This window comes from Fistularia commersonii, chromosome 5, assembly GCF_037954325.1.
Source record: "Fistularia commersonii isolate RoL2024-O1a breed Wild chromosome 5, RoL_Fcom_v1.0, whole genome shotgun sequence".
In the NCBI taxonomy this organism is placed as follows: domain Eukaryota; kingdom Metazoa; phylum Chordata; class Actinopteri; order Syngnathiformes; family Fistulariidae; genus Fistularia; species Fistularia commersonii.
In genome coordinates, this window is record NC_141288.1 from 4,778,015 (window position 1) to 4,795,000 (window position 16,986).

At 43.4% G+C, this 16,986-nt stretch overlaps 1 long non-coding RNA gene across 1 annotated transcript in view; it reads left to right on the forward strand.

Moving 5' to 3' along the window:
* The first annotated feature begins 6,986 nt into the window (after positions 1 to 6,986).
* Positions 6,987 to 16,986, forward strand: part of LOC147233914 (uncharacterized) — a 10,331-nt gene continuing 331 nt past the window's right edge. The window contains exons 1-2 of the long non-coding RNA XR_015106095.1: positions 6,987 to 7,003; positions 15,321 to 15,432. This is a non-coding gene — a long non-coding RNA (uncharacterized LOC147233914). The remainder of the gene's footprint in view (positions 7,004 to 15,320; positions 15,433 to 16,986) is intronic.

Genomic DNA, 16,986 nt, shown 5'->3' on the forward strand with positions numbered 1-16,986 from the left:
AGTAAGACTTTAAGCGGAAACCCTTGAAATGAAATCTGGGTGGTGGCGGACTGAGGCGTCGCCGTGGTGTTGCCACGGCGAAGCCTCGCTGTGTTAAGCCTCTTAGATTACAAAACACTTTGGCTGCGTGTGCATGTTTCTGCCATTTTAATTATCGGGTGGGGGAGGGGAGAAAAAAAAAATAAAATAAAATAAAACGTCTGTAGTCACGCGCTGCGCCACAAGGGCTACAATGCGGCGAGGAGCGAGATCAGCGCTAGTCACTTTAATTACCTCCAACAAGACCCGGGAGCCAGGGGTCGGTGGCGGAGACGCAATCGGCAACGCGGGTCCGAGCGGGTTATTGGTCGTTGACGAGCACGCGTCGCATGACCGTCACCAAGACAGCCCCAACGGGAAGTCAGTTTCGAGTTTCTGTTTAGCTAGTTAGCTTAGCCCGTAACCCAATCAGGCGAACTGGTTGCCATTGCCTGTTGCCTGTTGGCAGTTGGCACTCTTATTTTTACCCATAGTTTAGCTTTATCCTTAGTTTACCCGGATGCTTTCCGTTGGCTTACCTTTACTGTTGCTGTACCCTTACCCTAACTTAGCTTTACCCTTACCTTGACCCATTGCTCAACTTTACTCCATCCTTCCCCATAGCTTATCTTTACCCAGAGCTTTATCCTTAGCTTTAGCCTTACCCTAACCCATAGGTTAGCTTGACACTTATCCTTACTCATCGCTTTGCTTTACCCTGAGCTCTACCCCTATCCTTACCCATAGCTTACTTTTCTCTTAGCTTTACCCTTATCCTTACTTATACCCTTCCCCCTACCTTTACCTTTACCCCTATCCTTACCTTAGCTTCCCTTAGCTTTACCCTTATCCTCACAAAAAGCCTAGCTTTACCATTAGCTTTACCTTCATCCTAACCCATAGCTTACCTTTTCCCCTTGGTTTTACCCTTGTCCTTATGCATAGCTTAGCGTTACACGTAGCTTTACCCATAGTTTAGCTTTATCCTTATTTTATCCGTATGCTTTCCGTTGGCTTACGTTTACTGTTGCTGTACCCTTACCCATAGCTTAGCTTTACCCATACCTTGACCCATTGCTCAACTTTACTCCATCCTTCCACATAGCTTATCTTTACCCAGAGCTTTATCCTTAGCTTTAGCCTTACCCTTACCCATAGTTTAGCTTGCCACTTATCCTTACTCATCGCTTTGCTTTACCCTGAGCTCTACCCCTATCCTTACCCATAGCTTAGCTTTTCTCTTAGCTTTACCCTTATCCTTACTCATAGCCTTCCCCCTACCTTAACCCTTATCCTTACCTATAACTTAGCTTTACCCTCACTTTTACACATAGCTTTAAACGTACCTTAAATATAATTTTACCCTTCGTGTTAACCCTAGTTCTACCTTTATCCTTACTAAAAGCATAGCTTTACCCACAACTTTATCCTTATCCTTACCCATAGCTTAGATTTTCCCTCAGCTTTACCATTATCCTCACCAAAAGCCTAGCTTTACCATTAGCTTTACCTTCATCCTAACCCATAGCTTAGCTTTACCCCTTGGTTTTACCCTTGTCCTTATGCATAGCTTAGCTTTACACGTAGCCTTACCCTTATAGAAGAGATACTTGATGTCCGTACAGAAAAGTCCCAAGTCCCGTCCTCTGTTCTCGAACTGATGCTGATTGGCCGACATGCTCGTAGTTCCTGAACGAGGGGACACCTGGAAATTCGGTCGATTGGATTCTCACCTGATCCCAAGCGTAAAACTTGAACCCAACAAAAGTAAAAAAAGATTATGAAACTTAAAATGTGATATATAACATCACTTGTTACCATGTGGTAATTTATTTTGAATTTTTACACCACGTGTTAAACGTGCTAACAGACCCGCCTGGTGCCAAAACACAGGAAACTCCTTTGCAGGGGATTTTCATGTCGGCGCTGATGTAAACAAACCCCGCCGGTATGGGCCGGCGCAGGTAGAGGAGACGCCATTTTAGCATCCTGTCCGTCATCGCCGTGCCTCAGCTTCAGTCCCCCGCCATTCACTCCCCTTTCACACGCCGTCCCTCGCCGGGGCAACTGTCACTACGGCCATTACCGCGGCCCATTCAGACGCTGCCCGGCCCTCCAAAAGCCTCCTTGTTCTCCCCCCGCCCCCGTCGCATGGCTGCACGGCGGCGGCCCACTGGCCCGCTGGCTACTGACCCCCGGGTCTGGCTCGCAGTCTGGCACCGGCGCCCTCCATTAGCCTAATTGCGGCCATGAAAGCCGTGCGGAGCGAGGGCCGGCATTAGGGCCAATTAAGGCTGCCCGGGATGGGCCCTCGGCCGGCTTGGGTTTCCGTCGCACACAGAGACACACACAAATGTTTGTGCCGCTAAGAGCCGATATTCATTTCCCGGCTCTTAATCCCAAGTTAACCCTCTCAACTGCACGCTCCGTTGGACCCCTTTCGCCTCGTCCGGGGCCGGCAGGAAATCACACCGGGGTGTTGAGCTCCATGGAGAAGAGCGAGCGAACAACACAACGGGAAATGCGAAGGAAATATCAACCCCCGAACTCATCGGCAGGTCATTTCTAAATACGGCGGTATGAGCGGAAATACAAAATTTCCGATAAACAACTTTAATATCACCGGCGACTCGAGTCTAAACGCCGGATGCGTACAAGGCGGAGCAAGGAAGAGGGGAAGCTGGTTAAAAAGAGAAGACGGCTTGTGGTTGTCCATTCATGCATGTGGACCGGAGAGGGGGGGGTGTCATCGTTGCAGGGGCGTTGCCGGGGGTGGATGGAGCGCGCGGGGGGGGGGGTAATTTGTGGTTGTCAAAGAGGGATAATACGTCTTGTGTCTCCCCCTCCGAAAATAAAAAAGGTAGGCGTCTTCGTCTCAAAACGAATATCCTCTCTGTTTGTTTCCTCCCCGAGCCCTGCAGGTCAGGGATGGAAGAAAGAATTTTCTGAAATTTTTCTGAAAATTAAAAAAAATTTGCAGAATCAGCAGGATTGGGGTGACCGTGATTTTAAAATCTTGGAGAAAATTTAAAGAACGATGTGTCATGAAGACCAAATATTAGCCAGTGCTTAGAAAATGACAAATGACTGCAATATTTTAAAGGGGCCTTGGAAAGTCAGTGAGAAAGGGATGAGGAGGTGAAGTGATGAGAAAAAAGGCAGGAAATCCAGAAATCATCACAAAATTGTCGGGGAGTATCTGGAAAACCCCAAAATGGAGGCGGAAATGACCTTGAACTTACAGGAACGACCTTGTACCGATGGGAAATTGGCTCGAACTGCTGAGAAACAGCCATGAATTCATAAGAAATAAGGTTCAACTAGCAAGAAATGACCTTGAACGAACAGGGAAAATAACTTAAACTAATCAGATTTTGACTAACCAGTGACAGATGGCTTTGAACTAACAAGAAATGACCTTGAACCAGCAACAAGCAACCTTAAACTGCCAGGTAATGACCTTAAAACGGCGAGAATTTAGCTTGAGGGCCTTCATGACGAGAAATTACCTCGAACTAGAGGAAAAAAAATAATCATTAAAAATACATGACTTTTTTCATTTTAGATATGGTAAGATTAATGATATATCTATATACACAATTAGTGATTCATCTTTTTTTTTTTTGTTTTTTTTTGGCTTAAATTCTGTGGGAAAATTCCTTTTTTTTTTAACGAATCATTTTTTTTTTTTTTTTGGGCCGTTGTTTCTTCCTGGTTTCAGCAACACGTGACCAAGAAAATTAAACACGACAACAGAAACTGATATATTTACGACTCCTTGAGTCTCCCGAGCAGCCCGACGAGTCGGTTTGCTTCGCAGCTCAGTCGATACCCCCCCCACACACACACACACACACACACACACACACACATCCCTTTCCCCCTCCACGTTCGGCAGCCAGAACGTGATTAATTGTGAAATCTGTCTGGAAACAACAACAAAGCCGAGTCACGGCGTTCGTCGCCCGCTCACACGGCGGCGGCGGTGGCGGCGGCGGCAGATTACCCAAGACTCGCTGCTGTCAACAGTCCTGATAGGATCTACACAGCGGATGAACTTTCCCTGTTTGGGGCTTAACTGATAAACCACACACACACACACACTCAGTCACACTCCCCGCTGGGTGTCAAGAGCAGGTGATCCGCCACCTGCCCGACTCCATGCACTTTTACTCGACCCAAGCTGCCTTATCAGAGGAAAAAGTCGTGAAAAAAGTTGTTGTTTTTTTTTTTTTTCCAGGGGTTTACTTACGAAAGTTTCCAAGTATCCGGGTCAGCGATTGAATCTGCCATCAACTGGATTAGAATTCCGCTTTTTAACAATCAAAGGGAAAATGTGTGTAATTCAGCGAGTCGTCAGCGAAAAAAAGCAGAAATAAACCTGTAACTGCTCCAATTGACCGTCTGTATCCTTTTAAAAGGGGGATTTTGAAGGAAGTGGAGAAATTATATTAAAACATCAAGAAATTAACCATAAATCAGAACGGATTCATTCAGAAAAATTAACTGTAATGGTTGAAAAAATCACACCAACACAAATTAGCATAAAAATATGCGATAAATTACCGGGTTAAAAATCACAAAAAAAAAATTCAGCACTAGATAATCAGGAAATTTAAAATTAAAACAAATATCTGCAAGAAATAAGTGGAATTTTTTGGATGAAAAACCAGGTAAGAAAACAACCTGAAAATACTGAGGAGTCACTGCTGTCAACGGTTCTGATAGCATCTGCACAGAGGATGAACTTTCCCTGTTTTGGGCTTAACTGATAAACCACACACACACGCACACACACACACACACACACACACACACACACAAAGACACACACTCTCCCCACTGGGTGTCAAGAGAAGGTGAGCAACCACCTGCTGAACTTCATGCACTTGTGGTCGAGTCGAGCCGCCTTATCAGAGGATATACTACTTATATAGAACCACACACAGCTGAGGTGTGTGTGTATGTGTGTGTGTGTGTGGGGGGGGTTTACAGGAAATACACCCTCTTCCACACACACACATGTGTCACACGCAAATAATATCCACGATAATCAGCCGTCCATATAATCAGCAAACGTCCAAAGTAGTTTATGGGGTTGTGAGCGATGAACTTGGGGGACGAATCAAAGGGGAACGAGGAGGAAGTCATCGCTGAGTTTGCCCCCCCCCCACACACACACACACTCAATTCCACGACACCCCTCCCTGTATCACATGTAGATAAATGTGCTGAGGGGTTTGTGGTGTTTCTTTTTTTTTTTTTTTTTTTTTTTTTTTTTGCGAGCGGATGCACCCGCCGACTCGCCTTTGAGCGCAGCGACCGTCAATCTCCTCTCGCTCTCAGATCAGCCATGTTTACATTGCATTAGCATACATTAAGCCCCGCCGCCGCTCTGACAGCAGACCAGAAGCCACCGCAGGCCCAAAGGGACCAGAAGCCCCCTTTTTCCCTGCTATTGATATTCATTACAGTAGATCTACAGAGGCTGGATCTGCAGCACCACCACCCCGCCTCCTCCACCACCCACCCTTTGGGGGACAGAAACACTTTATGTCCTTATCGGTGTTTGGGAACAAGGATTTTTCTCCTCGGCTAACAACAACAACATCAGCGAGCGCCTCCGTTTTCTGCAGGATCCCTGCCTGTTAGCGCCGCTTGCGCCGCCACGTGTTTAATCCACGGTGCCAGATAAGGCCGGCGGGTCCCGATGACCCGCGTACCGTGGGGGTTTAACGTGACTTTCTGCGGCAGATTTGAAGGGCTGAGGGCGCGGCGGCACTCACGTCTGGCCAAATGACCGCCCCCCCCACCCCCGAAAAGTAATAATAATAATTTGAGAAATTATTTTTTATTACCAAAAATAAGTTAAAAAAATATGCAGTAAATTCTCTGAAATTTTAAAATGAATGACAAAAAAAAAAAAATCAGTAATTTGAATCAACTGGCCATTTTCAAGCAGTTTCTTTCCACCTTTTTAGCATGTCCCCATGCTATGCTAGGGTGTAGCATATACCGCTAATATACCGCTTAAAGCATTGGATCTCGATTAATATTTGTGTGTGTGTGTGTGTGTGTGTTCGTGTGTGTGTGTGTGTGTGTGTGTGTGCATGGGTGTGCATTTCCGAGCCCGCCTGACGTCAGGACACAAGTAAACAAAACAAACACAGGAAATAAATTGGAAAGATAATTTCAGAAATTTCTGTCTATTACCAAAAAATCAAAAAAAAAGTTTAAAAAATATGCAGTAAATTCTCTGAAATTTATAGATTAATTACAAAATAAAAATCAGGAATTTGAATCAACTGGCCATTTTCAAGCAGTTTATTTCTAGCTTTTTAGCATGTCCCCATGCTTTGCTAGCGTGTATATAATGTACTGCCTAAAGCACAGGATCTCGATTGATATTTGTGTGTGTGTGTGTGTGTGTGTGTGTGTGCGTGTGTATGAGTGCTTTTCCCAGCCCACCTGACGTCAGGACACAAGTAAACAAGAAAACACAGGAAATAAATCTGAAACATTATTTGAAAAACTAATGTTTATTACCAATGAATTTTAAAAAAAAGTTTAAAAAAACATGCAGTAAATTCTATGAAATTTCAAAATGAATGCCAAAATAGAATCGGTTATTTGAATCAGCTGGCCATTTTCAAGCAGTTTTTTTCTAGCTTTTTAGCATGTCCCCATGCTATGCTAGGGTGTATATTAATGTACTGCTCAAAGCACAGAATCTCGATTAATTTTCGTGTCTGTGTCTGTGTGTGTGTGCGTGTGTGTGTTCGTGTGTGTGTGTGTGTGTGTGTGCATTTCCCAGCCCGCCTGACGTCAGGACACGGGTAAAACGCCGCATTCCAGCGCGCGGAGGCCGAGACAGGCCGTCGTCTGCCGCCATTCATCAAGTTAAAAATAACCCCCCTCCTCTTAGTTTCATTCAGCGGGTCATTCCTTCCTCAGCCGCCTCTGCAGGCAAAGACAGAGGCAAGAGGTAGGAGAGGAGTGTGTGTGTGTGTGTGTGTGTGCGTGTGTGTGTGTGCGTGTGTGTAGCCCGAGGCAGCGAGGTGGGATTTGTAAGCCCTTTGTAAGTAACAGGCTCCACTCTTAGCGGGCTGAAGGTATGTTTTTGTGAGAGTAATCCGTGATGGATGTTTTAATTGAAAGCACAAGGCTTTTAGCGGCGTTTTCAGAGACCGCAGCCAACATGTGACACCTCCGCTCGGGCCGCACAGGCCCCGCCTCCTCCCCCTTCGCCGCCCCCTCCACCCGCCAGCTTCTCTCGCTTACAGTCAGCAGCTTGACCGGAGGGGGACTCGGGAGGGGTTTCCAGCGTTCGAGACCGCTTTTATTTTTATAAACCCAACTCCCCTACCCCACCTGATAACAAGCATTTGTCCAGGATAGAAAACAAACCCCATCTGGACCCTGAGGTCATTTCCTGACGCTTGATTTTTTTTTTTTTCCTGCTTATTTTCACTATTTCTTACAGATTTCTTGAACATCATTTTATAATTTCCTTCTGTTTTGTTTTAGCAAAGCTAATGTGAATCCTACTCTGGAGTTTCCATCAAAATTCGGATGCTTTTCCGGATATTTGTTTCTTCGTAACTGCACGTTAGTTCATTTTTTATCTGACATGCATTTTGTTTATCGGATGAAAAGTGATGAATGTTTTTCATTGACATGCTTCTATTTTGAAAAGCCCTTTTTATATTGTTTATTGGAGTGCTGAATACTTAGTTTCCCTTTGATGTGTTTTTATTTTGAAAAACCCCTTGCAACAGCCCTTTTATGGATGTAAAGTGCTGACTGTGTATTCATCATCGGTTGAAGTGCTTTTATTTTGAAAAAAAAACCTTTGCGTTACAGTGCTTATTTAATGAAAAGTGGGGAATAGATAAAGTCCGATTGACTGAGGGATGAACCTGAGGGTGGAGATGGCGGAGGAGGGTTTCTCTGTGATTCATTTGACGAATGGAAGGAGGTTGATAAGCAAATACAGCTAGGGTCAAAGGTCGCTGAGGTGGCTTGCGGCCACAGTGGGCGGAGCTTGTGGTCAGGTGGCTCGGGTGGGCGGAGCCTGCCAGGAATCAAGTAAATTAGCAACTTTTTTGTGACCGTAAGTAATTTTTACCTTCTTTATTTTGAGTTGTTTTTGATTTTCATTTAGATTATCATTTCTGATTTATTACTTTTTAGATTTTTTTTATTTGTTTGGCTCATCTATCTTATTTTATTTTTATTTTTTTTACTTTCCTCCCTTTTACTCCCATTTCTCCTCCAGTTCTTTCTCTCTTTCTTTTTTGTTTGTTTTTGTTTTGTTCCGAGGCGCTCCCGACAGCGAGGGAGCGGTGGGAGGAGAAGCTTCACAGGCGTTTCTCCTACCCCTCTCCTGTCACTCGCCACCAATTTACCCCCTCGAACGTTTTCTGGAAATCAGAACTTAATTAAAATTTCTCGAATAAATATAAAAAAAAAAAAAAAAAAAGAAAAAACCAACAACAACAACAAAAAAAAAAAGAAAACCGAGAGAAAGAGGGAAAACACATACAAGTTATTGAATTCTGAACCCTTTGATAGATTTATCCCCCCCAACCCCAGAATAATGCAAAATAAGATTTAATAACACCTTTCATATGGAGAGTACAAAGCCGGCTATTTGCATTAAAGTGTAAATCGGCGTCGGGGAGAAAAAGGCGGCGTGCCTCTAAGCTTATTGATGTGCAGTTCTGAGCAGCCGGGCGCCATTGTTTCATGCCGGAGCTTGACGGATGTCAAGGTGATTATAGTTTAGATCACCCGTAAGACGACAAGGGTTTGAAATGGTAAAATACAGACGGGCGACACAAAGCCTTCAAATGTTTGTTTTACTGGGAGGGAAAGAATGGAAGCGGCGAGAAACTCCCTGCCGAGCGGCGGCGGCGGCAGCTCGTAACTCCGCCGCTGTTCAAACAATCTGACAATTTGTTGAATTCGTCTGACGGGCACAGAGTCCTAGCGAGGAAACCATTACCGGGAGGCACGGGTGGTGTAGAAGAGGAGGGGGCATAGCAAGGCGGAGTTAGCAAAGTGTTTTTATTTATCTTTTCTTTTTGCCTTCAAGCAATTTCATGTGAAAGCAAAACTTATTAACATATGTGTATATAATTATATATATATATATAATATAATCATAATTAATTTATTTATATATAAAATTATATATAATATATATACATAATTATTCTATTTCTCTATTTTGTTTTTTACATAATTTTTCATACATTTCTTAGTTTCGATCAATGATTTGATAATCTATTTCCTTATGTTGACCTAGCAGGGCTAGCTAACCCTGTTAGCATTGCAGTCTAGGCCGCAGTCTATGTTAGTCACGGTAGCTAACATCCACTCAGTTCATTCATTTAGCAGGCTAGCTATTACTACTAGCATACATCATGCACAGTTTATTTTCGCATCATTAAGAAGCTAATCATTATAATGTTCATGTAGCACTGTTTGCGTCCACTGTTAGCGTCCTCTTTTGGTTTCGTTTTATGTCATTATTTACCACTTTATCCAATATCCACTTGCCTACATTCATCCCCATGACTAGCTGCTAATGGCATCATTCAATTTGTATTTTGGTTTGTTTTTCTACAGCTAACATTAGCCGTGTTAGCTAATATCCACTCGCCTACTATTATATAGCCCACTTAGCTGCCACCATCGGTACCCACTTTGTGGCATAGTATTTTTTTCAATAGTCAACATGAGCCATTTCGGCTAATATCCGATTGCTCACTTTGGTGTAGCACAGTTCGCTGCCACTGTTGGCATCCTCTGTGTGGCCCAGTATTTTTTTCAGTAATTAACATTAGCCTTGTTGGCTAATATCACATTGCTTACATTGATGTAGCACAGCTAGCACAGCAAATTTTTTTTCGCCGTGCTCAGCGCAACGGCGACAGTCGGTGGAAAGCGCAACTTGGTAAAATGATGAGTCATGCTAAAATTAGCTCTTAGCACTGGATAAGATGGAAACGGATGGGACCAAAGACGTGTTTTTTAAAATCTCAGCGCTGCAGCTGAAAATGAATCTAGACTGCTCGGAACCAGTTGGATTTCTTTTTTTATGAACCGGCTAATCTACAGGCAGCTCGGCTTTCCAGCGAATGTTTTCCGATGGCGTCCATGGAAAACACACCGCACGTCGTCCGTCTTCCACTTACTGATGGAAACTCCGTCTCCAGCCGGAGGCCGGAGGTTAATGGTTGCCCTCCCCCCCGTGTCTAATTACCCCCTTATCTGACAACAGACACACCCCGACACTCAGGTGTCTGTGTGTGTGTGTGTGTGTGTGTGTGCGTGCACATGCGTGTGTGTGTGTGTGTGTGTGCGATATGAGTTTTAATAGTTAGTTTTTGTTGACATGGTTTTAAAGTGTTTTAAATTACATGGTTGTTCACAATAGTTTACTTCAGTGTTGTTGATTTATGTGCGTGTGTCTGTGTGTGTGTGTGTGTGTGTGTGTGTGCTATCACAGTATGTGTTTGTGCCTGTTTATTTTACTTGACGTATTTTAAAGCGGAGACTTTAATCTAAGATAAGAAAATCCCTTATTAGTCCCTCAGCAGGGGAAATGCAAATGGAGAATATAATATTTCATCTTTGATGATAAATATGGTTGAAAAACAATAAATTAAAAAAAAAAAAACAAAGTCCACCCCAGAACTTTAATCCATTATTTAAAATACTTTGTTGACAACGATGATTAAAAATTAGTTATTAAACTGTCAGTATGGAGCATTGATTATAGTTTTCATTTATTCATCCATTCATAATTGAAACCAGACAATCGCAGCTGTCACTCGGGCGAGGAGGCGGGGTTTAACCCAGATGGGTCGCCTGTCAATCACAAGGCCACCTGCCAATCACAGAAGCCGCATGCGGAGACATCCAACCATTCACTCTTTCATTCACATCGAAAGCAAGGGAGAACCCAAACAGAGGCTATTATTATTATATGCCATTATAAAAATGTTTCTTTTACACGTTCGTCGCATTTAATCACAAACAGGAAGTCAAAGGTCGTGATCAGTCAAAATAAATCCATTTTCCGGTGAAGGGTGAGGCTCATAAATCAACCGCAATAGAGTGAAACCTGCAGGAACGCACTGTGTGTGTGTGTGTGTGTGTGTGTGTGAGAGATACTGTAGATGACCCCACAGATTTACTGCCTGTCAAGAAAGGCATGTGAGACCTGACGGTTCAAACCATGCAGGACCGGTTGCCATGGTTACAGCCCCAGGTGATGTACCCGTGCATCCAGTCTACGTGCTGCCTATACATTCGTGTGTGTGTGTGTGTGTGTGTGTGTGCGTCAGCGTGTATGTGTGTGTGTTTTTAAATTTGTTATTGACGAACCTTCGCTGTCATGCACCCTCATCTGACCTGTCGTCACTCGGCGTGTTTGAAACGTACCGATCGGCCTGTCCGCCCCCTCTCCACCCCGCCGCCGCCCCCTCCAGCATTATCATTTCCCTGCAGCGGGCGGCGGCGGCGGCGGCGGCGGCGGCGGCGCACTGTTAATTCTCCACAGGCCGAAAGGACGAGAGGAGAGAGAGAGGGGAAGAGGAGCTTAAGAAGGACAGAGATTTCTCACCGAAGATTTTCATATTCTCATAAAATATTTCGCAGAAGGCGGTTAGGGGGAGGAGGGCGGGGAAGGTTGGATGTGAGGGAGGAAGATGGGAGCGAGGAGGAGGAGGAGGAGGAGAGAGGGAGGTCAGGTTAGGGGTCACGTGTGCGAAAGAGATAAGACCTCCTCATTCCATTTTGATTGACAGGCCAGGGGAGGGCTCAGAAAAGCCCCCGAGACACACACACACACACACACACACACACACATATACACGTGCATGCGCACATGCCGTGCCTCCATCACTCCCCGCTTTGTACTATCACACTTTCTCTAGGCCATCACTCTCTCCACCTCTATCGCACCCTCCATCACCCCCCCCCTTTTTCATCAAGTGCACTCTCTCTTTCTCTCTCTCTTTCACTCTTTCTCTCTCTCTCTTTCTCTCTATCACTCTTTCACTCTTTCTCTCTATCTTTCTATCTCTTCTGGTCTGGACCCGCGTCGTCCGCCAGGTTCTTGAGTCACCCACTCACTCGAGTCGCTCTTCTGGTCTTGGTCTTTCATCCAGAATTTTTTTCCTTTTTTTTTTTTATTTTTTTTTTATTACACGTTAATTAATGTGTAATAAAAGTTTAATATAGCGGTGTTGATGAATATTAAATATGTACCCAAAAAATTTAAAGGTAAATATATTTGGATTTGCGGGTTCTGAGGTTTTCTGCTTTTTATAAAACTGCGTTTGAAAATATTAGGTATTATTTACTCCCTGGAGTTTAGTTTTAGTGAAATATTTGTATTCGTAGTGCTGCATCGACCACTTGGAAAAGTATTCGATGAATGAGCTGGAAAAGTACCATCTAGTACTTAAAAAGTGCAGTTTACTCAAATTGTATTCATAATTTGAACAAATAGCACCACACAAATTTTACTACCATCCTTCAATACTGCTGTTTTCAGTTCCTTTTTTTCCACACATATTGAACGCTGAAGCTAAAACAATGACGCGTCACATCGGACCAATGAAATAACCGTGAAATTCTGAGGCTGTTCAATTCAAATTTCGAAAAAGACAACTTTAATGGTACTAGTGCACAGAAGGAAGACAAAGATGGACTTTTCCTGTGTTATTTATCATTAATGTTTTTCATCAGCTGTGTTACAGGCACTGTCCGGCTCGTATTTGTGGATGATACTGGTATGTATTTTATTAAAAGTAAAAAAAAAAAAGTTTCTGTGCAACATCTTACTGTGTAAATATCTCATGTTACAATGTGGACACTTGCGGCTTATATACACTGCTTCAAAAAATAAAGGGACAACTAAAATAACACATTCTAAATCTGATTGAATGAAAAATTCTTATTAAAAACCCATTGATGTCTGGATTTGCAATCACCCAAAATCAGTGTTGCTTCAGAAATCAGTTTGATTTCACCAAAGTGTGATTGACTTGGAGTTACATTGTGTTGTTAAAGTGTTCCCTTTATTTTATTGAGCAGTATATATGTGCACATATATTTATGTAGCGCTTTTTAGCCGCTGTTGCTTATATCCAGGTGCGCTCAATAGTCCGGAAAAATATGATCGATTGATCGATTGACAGGCCGGCGAGTGACTGAAAGTAACAAAATACTCAGCTGTAGGAAGAAAACGCTACATTGCTTTGTTTATTTTTTTTCATAAATATATACATATATATAAATATAAACATTGAAATATCCAAATTCTAAGTGAAAAGTTTTACAAAGTAAAGAAACCAAGGATTTTCAGCTAAAAACTTAGACGAATATGAAAACTACTTCTAAGTACTATCAACACAGAAAATGAAATACTTATATGCAGTACAAATACAGGAGTTGAAGATTTGGTTGTATTTTTTTATTATATAATATATTAAATAATATACTATATACCTGTATAATTAATATATATTAGTAATAATAGTAATAATAATAATAATAATAATAATAATAAACAAAATATATATATTTACATATATATATATATATTTTTTTTAAGGTTCTGATTGGTTGAATATGCTGGAGAATCCCCCCTAATAACCCCTAACACACACACACACACACACACACACACACACACACACACACACATACTCTATCAAGAAAGCCCTATCAAATAAACTTTAATCTGAGGTAGATTCGATACCCTTTCACATTTTTTTTTAATTGTTTTGATTTGGGGTATCTTTAGGTTATGCTGGATTACGGTCATGTGGAGGGGTTGGAAGTCAGGTTCCTCCCATTTGTATAAAAGCAGTGATGGCATGGAGGTGTGTGTGCGTGCATGTGTGTGTGTGTTTTTACTTTAAAATGTCACCCAACATCTGTTTCATATTTATGACGGCCCGGCGTGCTGCCACCCCACCCCGTCCACACCAGGCCACCGATTCTATCTGGGATTACCCAACCTCACCCCGAGCCCCCCCACTCCCTCCGACCCGCCCCGCGATGCATAATTTATAAAGCTAATCTCTGGACGAAAAGACCGCAGACGAAGGGCGGGAAGAGCGAGGGATGGGGTGGAAGGATAGGGGGGGGGTGGATTATGACGGAGAGACGGATCGGCGTGGCTGATAAGTGACGCCGCGGTGACCCGGAGTCGTGCGGAGGAGGACGATGACGTCGCTAACGGGATTAAGAGGAGGAAGGGGCTGGGCTTGGGCCCAGGAATGTAAATAAAATAAAGACGACAAGCAATAATCCACACGCAATCAGTGTGGTCGTTTTTTTTTTTTTTTTTTTTTTTAACGTGTAATTTACCATCAGATTCTCAGCGATAAAGCTTTTTTTAATTTTATTGTGGCGGTGCAGGGGTGGGGTGGCTAGTACACGCTAATGATAAGATTAGCGCCGACCGCTAAAAGAGGGTGGGGCGTAATCTCCACAGATTAGGAGGCCTTCGTGCCTCGACTCCATTTTTTTTCCCCCTTTCAGAACACCCCCCCCCCCCCCCCTTATGTCCGTCAGCCATATCTGACGTGACTCCCCCCCACACACACACACACACACACACACACACCCGACTCCGTACCACCTCGTCAGCTTTATTATGAAAAGTACACAGTTTGGATGGAGCGCCCTCCTGACATCCCTCCACTTATTAGCTAGTTTTCGCACCGTCTTCAATCAAAACCCCCTTAATCCGCGCTTTTTAATTCACCGATGGGCCGATAAAACGGGGGGCGGGCGGCGGCGGAGGGGGGGGGTTGAGGAAGAAGAGGTGGAGGAGGCGCGGGGGGGGTAAATAAAGAGAGAGAGGGAGAAAGAAAACGATTTACACGTAGATGAATCGTGCTTACAAGATGGAACCCTGGGCATTAGGAGCGGATCTGAATTTCCTATCTGTCATTTCTTTCCTCCCTCCTTCCCTCTTTCCTCAGACCCCCCCCCCCCCCCACTCCCCGTCCAACCAGCCGCCACATTCGTTCGCCTCCCCCCCCCCCCCGACAACCCCACTCCCCCTTCCCCCCCCACCCTCGCTCCTTCTTCTCCGCCATTACCCTTGCTGATTGCAATCTTTAAGCGCCATTGGGCCCACTGCTTCTGCAGTTTTTAATCTGTCTTTAATCCCATAGATTTTAAATATTCCCCAGCTCCCGGAGACTGGAGGCAATTAACTGCCCTTCTGATGCTCTCCTTATCAGTTGCCTCCTTGTATCTCTCTGAAGCAGCCTCAAGACACTGCCAGAGCTGACAAATAATACCGCCATTTACTGCCGAGCGTCCTCGGGGGAGCGGAGGGGAGCGCAGCCGCCGCAGCCGCCGCCGCATTCTAAACAGGTATTTGGTAAACATATCATACAGGAAGGGATGGGATGGTGGGGGGGGCTGAGGAGGAGGAGGAGGAGGAGGAGGAGGAGGAAGAGGAGGATATATACTGCGACAAAAACACTCCCAAAAGCTATGGCTGTTTTTTTTATTTATTTATTTTTTTCTGGTCGCTTCCTGTCCGCGGGAGTGTATGCATTTTTCTTTTATGAAGATACCCTTAAAAAAAAATATACATTTTTTTTTTTAAAAGACCTCTAGTGTCCGATGATGGGAAAGTGAAATATTAATAAATAAATGAAAATTAGATGAAAATAAAATGAGAAAAAAGAAATGTGCAGCACAGGTGGATATGGCGCTGCAGCTGGGTGTTTGTGTCGGAGAAATGTGTTTAAATGATAAAAAAATGCCGACATTGGACTTTGCAGTCGGACAAATCTTATAGAAATGAACCAATTTCTAAAGTACGCATTTAATTGGAAAAAAAAAATCATGTTATTTGAAAATAACATATGTACCATATGGAAGAAATACAAATTCCAAATAAAATTAAAAAGCAAATTGTAATTAAAACAAATGAAAGTCAAAGGGACGTGGAACTCATTCAAGTGGATTAAGAATTATGCTTAAACATATTTAAATAAAAATGCCCTGAAAAGTTTGCAAAAAATGTACCTGGACTTTTATTTTCTTAATCTCTAAGCCTCCTGTCACGGGAAAAATACACCCTTTATTTGGACCCTCTTCTTTCCTTTTTGCCGAGCAAAAGTTTCTTGGGGTCTCGGTCGTTTTTCTGGGGTCTCCAATGAAACCAACGCTGACAAGTGGAAGACTCGGAGACTCGGAATTGAACCAGGGACCATGTTGTCATGAGGCAGATGCGCTACAGTACAATCCTCGTAGGGGACCTGATGGGGTTTTGTAGAAGGAGCTAAAAAAAAAGGAGCAAACTGAGTGGAAAAGAAAAAAAAAAAAAAATGAAATAAATCAGTAAAATGAACTGACAAAAAAATAGAAAAATGACTTAAAAAAAAGAAATAAAAAGGAAAAAATAATTAGCTAAAAATATCTTTCACTTTAAAAACCATCCCATTATTTGAAAATTAAATGAACTAAAATAAAATGACTTTAAATTTAAATTTAAAAAATAATGAATAAAAACTAGGCTCCCGCTTGATCCTGAGCGCAGGATAAGCGAGAGAAGATGGATGGATGGATGGATGGATAAAAACAACTAGTCCTAGCCGCGGCGCTAACATGTTTAGCTTCAGCATGAGCCTTCAGTTGCAATTAGAGTTCCTGGCTCTGGAGTCGCCTGCACGCGGCTCCTCAAGACGCCAACATCGGTTTCTTATTGTGAACTTGAAACCCGGGATTGTTTACTCCCGCCTTGACCTTTGCCAAATGGTTAGAGCGTTTCCTTTTTTTTTTTTTCTTCTTCTATACTTTTATCCAATCACCCGTCTTGATAAAACAATGAACCGCAGGGCAGCGAACGCAGCGCGGCAGCGCGGCAAGGCCTCAGCCAAACCCCCCGGCCCGATAACCATCAGCTAAAAGGCTTTG